The 7,406-nt window shown below is 36.0% G+C and overlaps 1 long non-coding RNA gene across 1 annotated transcript; it reads right to left on the bottom strand.

Moving 5' to 3' along the window:
* Positions 1–2,727: 2,727 nt before the first annotated feature.
* LOC128527121 (uncharacterized) lies at positions 2,728–4,134 on the bottom strand. The gene is made up of 3 exons (XR_008360839.1): positions 3,632–4,134; positions 3,156–3,248; positions 2,728–3,039 (listed from the first exon to the last, which is right to left on the bottom strand). It is a non-coding gene; the product is annotated as an uncharacterized LOC128527121 (long non-coding RNA).
* Positions 4,135–7,406: the final 3,272 nt, after the last annotated feature.

The following is a 7,406-nucleotide window of genomic DNA, read 5'->3' as shown; positions in this document are numbered from 1 at the left end:
TAGTTCACAATAAACTTTACATGTACTACTCATACAATATATGAAGAACCTCGATTTATCTCATAAACTCTAGCGTTATAGTATCGAGGTTGTCCTCATCTCTTTTTCATTTTCTTCCCGTTAATTATTGAATTCAGGTGGTATAGTCAGACCTCTCAACCCTAGTGAAAGGCAATCTTAATGCTTCAGCATACCAAGACATCATGGACAATGCTATGCCCTCAACTACATGGCAACAGTTTGCGAGAGACCCCAACAGGACGGTGCCCCGGTGCACAAACAAGGTCTATAAAGACATGGTTTGATGAGTTTGGTGTGGAAGAACATGACTGGCCTGCAGAGTGGCCTTGACCTCAACCCCATCTAGCACCTTTGGGATAAAATGAAAAAGAGATTATGAGCCAGGCCTTCTCATCCAAAATCAGTGCCTGACCTTATAAATGCTCTACAGAGTGAATGGGCATGAATTCCCACTAAAAAAACTTATGGATGGCTCCCAGTAATAGTGGAAGATGGTATTGCCTTAAATGGGGGTACCAATTCCATATTGAAGTATATGCATTTGGACACAATGTCATTGCAGGTTTGGCCAAATACTTTAGTTCATGAAGTGTATTTTGGAAATATTTCAGCAGGTATGGGAAAATCATTTTGCCAAGGCTTGAGCTTTGTAGTTTTTTGCAAGATGCAAAGTGGATTAAATAAAGTTGAATGGGAAACAAAATGAGGGTTTAACTTTTCAGTAGTAGAAAAAAAAAGAGTCATGTTCTTTACAAGAAAGAAAATCAAGGAATATAATTTAAAAATGTATGGAAACAATCTGGAGATAGTTAGGCCTGCATCAAGCCCCACAACCAATTAAGGAGATTTGAAATTACTGAAATTGGGTTAAGCACTCTTTAGAACCCTTCAACTCATTTTAAAACCACATGCGGAAGGCCCAGGTTCGATTCCCATCCAGTGCCCAAACCCCCCCCAGCCACTGGACACAGTACCAGTCCCAAGCCCGGATAAAAATGGGAGGGTTGCGTCAGGAATGGCATCCGGCGTAAAACCTGTGCCAAGTTGTTGTGCGAACTGGATATTCCGCTGTGGCGACCCCTTGCCGGGAGCAGCCGAAAGACGAACAACAACAAGGACTGTGCTTAACCTTCAATTTGAAATACATTTGATTTGATTGACATTTGATTTGAGAAAATGTATCATCAATCAGAAAATGTTTAATTAAGAAAATAAGAGCATTTCCTCCACATGTGCCATGTGATAAAAACTCACAGGATCATGTATGTTAGTGAGCCTTATCAGAAAAACTTACATTTGCTAAAGCATAAAGTTTGGATTTTGGATTGGAAAAGGAAAAAGGTCAGTACTGAATGACCAGGTTATTATATGACATTTTTCCCCCTGATGGCACAGGAATTAAGTTGTGAAAGAGTCGTTCTGGGAGCATGAGGAACAATTTTCTGTTCATCGTAATCAAAGCTATAGGCAGTCAATGAAATTTTGGCCAGGAAGTTATCACATTCAGACATTTTCCAGAAAACTGGCTTAATTTACTAACAAAATCAGTAATGAAGCTGCAATCTATTTGCTACAAACAATTTGCCATCAATAAGATGACAGTGCACTTAGCTCTTAAAGTAAGCTTCATGAAATTAATCTTTTTGGTGAAGTTATTGGCTGGGATTGGCATGGTTTCCCTGTAGTGAATAAATATTTTTAAACACACATACACACACACACACACACACACACACACACACACACACACACTATTTCACTCTACATTAGGTTTAGAGTTAAATATTACAAAATGGCTTTTACTTTGCATCCAGCTTACTGCATATCCACATTCATTACCCCTTAAATGAAGTACACCCAGCATACAGGTCACCTTTAGGTATATAATTATTAACTTTTTTATATAATTATTAACCTCTGCTGAGCATATTATATTGGGGCAGTCCTAAAGGGGTGATCTTTTACTACTGTAAATAATATATAAAATATTTGTAAAATAATCTGCACTGTTCAGAACGGGTAGATTTGCTGGCTGCTGCTACCTCACGCAGTTCTTCTGAACAAGCAGAGGCGTGGCCGTTTATGCGCGGTTGCCAGGCAACGACGCCGCAAGGCAATAAGCCTGTATACGCTGCACCTGACGGCGTGTCTATTTAAGGGTCCTGATACCGCCGCAGACAAGGCAAAGACTCAGTCTCTATCTCACTAAGACGCCGGCGAATAAAAGAAAGAAAGAAAGAAAGAAAGGCAGGCAGGCCGACCGACCGACCAACTCCTCAGTTTAGCGCGCGCCCTCAGATTCAATATAAAAGTATATATATATATATATATATATATTTTAGTTTCCAGAACCTTGTCTCGCAGACGGTGAGGCTCTGTTTATTTTATTTTCAATTTACTTTTGTTTCCTTTTAGTTAGTTAATTCGCTCTTAGTTAGTTAGTTAGTTAGTTCCCAGTGGGCACAAACTCGTGGAAACCACGTAAAGAAGACGTGTTTTCACCACGTGGAAAAGCCGGGTAATTTAGGCGTAAAAGGCAAGTCCAATTCCACGTGGATTTGACACATGGAATCCACGTGTTTTTTACCACTTGGAAAAGACATGGATATAAGCCCATGGAAAATACGTCATGTGTTCAACGTAAATTCTGCAAAGTTTAAAATGTCTACAACATCAAGTGTAAAGCAGACACAAATTACATAAAAGTTGTAATAACCAATAATTTATTCATATTTCAAAACAAACAATACAAAATGCACATAAAAACTGGGTGTAGTGCATAATACTAAAATACCATAAAAATGTGAATACTTAAATGACTAATTAAACCAACAAAACATCTAAGAGAAGATAGAAAACTGTCTCAAACAGCAAAAGAAACAAAATTACAAAAACATTTACTTAACACTTAATAAATGACACTGCATCCAGCCTTTCTTTCCTCTTAGGTGCAAGGATTATTGGCAATGGTGCTGAGGGCAAAGGCTTCTGTAACATCATGCGCCTTTACTACACTGTCTGTCAAAGGACAAAAATGTTTAGTATAATTTAGATGCATGGACTGCAATTTATCAATACAATCATTGTTTTAATATAAAAAAGACACGACCACAAGGCACTATTCAATTACTTACCAGTTATTAATTTGCACAGCGCTGTCAAATGATGTTTTATCCCCTCGTGATCCCTTCATGTTTAGTTGAAACATAAGTGAATTGGTAAGGAATCTAGAAGTAAACAAACTTATCTATTTATCTTCAAAGAAATAAATGGGTAGAGTAACCACATAAGTTACACTAAAAAGTTCCTACTTCTATTCTTAGAAATTCAATAAAACATATATTCTGCAAGTAAATGTTAGTGTTCACTGTCAGAACTCCTCAGTGCATATAATATATTATACATGGTGATGGTGCTGCATTTATGACAAATTATACCTGTTCATCAAATACTAGCCTGTTTTTATGATTTTTGACAAATTAACGTTTGCAATTGCCTGTTATGCTTCGAATCCCACGTTAGCTACATACATAGATTCATAATCAAGCTAACCGCGTCGGTTAGAACCTACACAAACTGCCACAGAACATACTAGAATATTACTGCTTACCTCAGTGCTCACCCTGTAACATCACACAAATGTTCTCTGAATGAAAGACAATTGCCACGGGTACTTTGTAACTTCAACAGACCACAAATTTAAACAAATTTCGAAGTTTCTAATTTCTTTTTATTAGCTATAAATGTTTCGCGCTTCCACTTAAAAAAAACGGGATCCAGGAAAGGCTGATCACTGCGCATGCTCAGTACCACTCGCTAGACTGCAAAGTCACTCTGCGCAGCGACGCCTATGTGTCGCCTCTGATAGCACATCGGTGTTCTAAACTTCTTTTTAGTCTGCAAATCCAGTGTACGTTGTAGTCAGATGTGGCATTTACGCGATCAGTAACACATTTTGAAAATGCCATTTTAGAACACATTTTGGCTCATGTGTTCAACTTTAGAACACATTGGACGTGTCATATGCGTCATTTTATTTTAGAGTGTGTTTTTTAATTAATGATTGTCACATTTATGTAAAAACATACAAAATATGCATTCAAAATTAGATCAAGCAACCATTAATAGGTGGTACGAAATTATTTTCCACGTGATATCCACGTGGAAATGCACGAAGAATAATGTAGAACTAAAACTCCATGTGGATTCCACATTAATTTAGAACAGGTTTTCCACGTACCTAAAACCACGTGGAATCAACGTGGATATCAGGTGAAAATTGGTGGATCCACCACTTCACCAAATATCCACCAGAAATCCACGTGGATTACATGTGTTGTGCCCACTGGGTTAGTTCTTTAAACCGCACCTCATAATTTGTTCATATTTAAAGCTAGGAAATTAGCCATGCTCATTTTGGGATGTGCCCATCAGTGCATAAGTAGCCACAGTTCAATCTCTCTCTCTCTCTCTCTCACACACACACACACACACACACAGTATGTGATAGATAATAAAGTGGTGGCCAAATCTTAAGATCACACATGCCCTATATTTAGTTCTCTCTGTCCACAAAAGCAGTGATGCCATTAATTAGTTCTCATCTGTCTGGCTAAAGAGTTGTGCTAATTATAATCATGTGGTTTATGTAACGGCTGGAACTAATACTGTATGTGGCAGAGCTTTTACTTTCTAATTCCAGGTGCCCTTTGCACAAACATGGCTAAAACAAGAGAATTTTCAAATAATTTGAGAATGTCTGTGGCAAATTTCTGTATATGATCCTCGGGAAGTAATCAAACAGTCATGGATTGAGCATGTAAGTACTGCAGATGACTTTTTGACTATATTTCAAGGCAAATTCAACAGGTTTTGGAGAATTAACAGTTAACAGTTTGTCAGTTAACAGCAATCTGGGACTAAAAGGAACAGGTTCATAATTAATCTCAACTTCTGCTGCAATATGCAGATGGTAGTTTCAGATTCTGTCATCACCAACATGAGCCTGTGGACCAACCTGCTCCTGTGTTAATAGTTTAGTCTGATGGAAGTGTAGTGGTGTGGGAAATATTTTTTATGGTATTCCATGAAATAAAAAAAATAATAAAACAAATAAGGCTGACCGACATGCTTCATAACCCATCACATCATATACATCCCCCATCATGATTCATGGTTCTGTCAGAAAACATGCATAATGTATAATCTGTTTTTATCTCTGTCACAGAACTCTCTCAATATATAATATTCTTTCTCAATATAGAAAATGTAACAAAGTTGTTCAAATAATAACTTTCTTTTATAAACTACTTGTCCCAGTCTGTTTTTATTTTTCCTGTTGCTCTAAGTCGCCTCCTAGTGGTTAATTTTTGGACAGTAAATTTAGCCATATCCACCTGTATATTAATGTCTATATTGTGCTTTTACTATTATAGTTTCAGTAAAGAAAGATGACAAAACATAGCCTTAAACTTTGCATTTAGAAGTTTCAATGTCACAGACAATTCTTTACCCTTAAAACAAATAATCATCAAAAGATTCTGGTTTAAATTTAACTGTCTGGAGACAGTGTCTGGAGAACTGGAGCAAACAACGAGCCATTTTCATTGGGAAAGTCGTACAACAGTGTACTAAATAAATTTGGTTCCTTTCTAAAGTCAAAAACAAGTGATTTTTAAAAAAATATTATTGTTGTTTTGTCTATACTTTCTTTTTTTTTTTTTTGCTATGATTTTTATTTGATTTTACTCTTGTTTCTTGGTCTAATGTTTGATTGTATGTAAAGTTTTAGTTTTTTTTAGGTACTTTCGCCAACTATGTTCTTTTAATTTGCTTTATAAATAATTACTTTAATATTTTGACAATTATTTCCTTTTTATTTACTCTTTTCATACTCTATTTACAGAATTTTCATATATTGAACGAATAGAATTTTATTCTTTTGGAAGACATCTTTGCTTTGTTTTGTATATGTCACATATACTGCACATCTATAACAATTATTGTAACAATTTCACGTGTACTTTGCGGATCATTTTTCCATCCAACCTACATTTGAACGCACACTGACTAACGGATATTCAACTTTTCTTACGCACATGGATTTTATTATTTTTTTTGTTTTGTTAGTTTCCATGTGAAATGCAATTACACTGAAGCAGCGTTAGGGAGCGCTGCTGTGCTTTTAATAAAATTTTTCATGCTAGGATGTTCTAAAATATTGTTTTTAATTTGTCTTACTCTGATATACTGTACTCGATAGTAACGGAATCCTGAAATCATAATCTTTTTTTCCTTTTTCCTCTTTCCTGGATTTTGACCTTATATTTCCCTTGAGAGCTGTTTCATAAACAATTAAAGTGCATTAATGATTATTTTGTTAAATATAAATCATAGAATGACTTTATCCTTATCAAGCCACAGGAGGCTTTTGCATAATCTCACCCCCTCATAACCCCTCCAACCCCCCCCCCACACACACACACACAGACTGTGATTAGTCCTGTTTTGATCTGTCATGCATGGTGACAAAAGAACAGGAAATCCTGTGCCTACTGCTTATTCATCAAAGAATATTATTCATGCTGACATCAAAAAGAATTACAGGTTGAAGCTGCATGCATACCTAATCTTTTCTACATTATCATTTGACCAAACCATGTGTATATTATGTGTGTATAGTGCATTAGAATATAATTTTTCCCATAATTTATTTCAAAAAGTAAAATTCATTTATTGTATGGCTCTAAAATATCCTGGTAGATGGCTGCGTTGCCTTTGGACTGATAAAACACATTGGACCAACACATTACATTACCCCAACAGATTACATGGCATGCCAAATCATCAGCTTTGAAACTTCAAACTGGACTTCAAGCAGCTTGGATCCTGTGCTGCTCAAATTTTTCCTCTAGACTCTGGGACCTTGATTTCCAAATAACATAAAAAGTATATTTTTATCTCAAACGAGGACTTTGGACCACTAAGCAACGGGCCAGTTATTTTTCTCCTTGTCTTCTGGACAACTGTCAAATCAGCAGTATTCTCCATGATCATTTTGAGTTGTCTTTGAGTAAGACAATCATTAAAATGAGAACAAATATATATATACACTTCCCTGTCAAAAAAAGTTGCACATTTATTTTTTTTATGGATTACTTTGTTTTGATAAGCTTATGCAACGTCATAACATTTATTTATTATTCATCCAAAGTTCTCCAATCCTTTATGTTCTCTTAAAACTATGTGAAAACGCTTTTGTTAGTTTTTTATTTAATTCCAAGTGTTTTAGTGATCTCCCATCATGCTCATTTCAAGATGATGGTTCACCACAGTGCTTGATGCAGGCCAATAACAGTGAGCAAGACCACAAGATGTACAGTACC

The sequence above is a fragment of the Clarias gariepinus genome, chromosome 6 (assembly GCF_024256425.1).
Source record: "Clarias gariepinus isolate MV-2021 ecotype Netherlands chromosome 6, CGAR_prim_01v2, whole genome shotgun sequence".
NCBI classification, from domain to species: domain Eukaryota; kingdom Metazoa; phylum Chordata; class Actinopteri; order Siluriformes; family Clariidae; genus Clarias; species Clarias gariepinus.
This window is presented reverse-complemented; position numbering and strand designations above follow the sequence as displayed.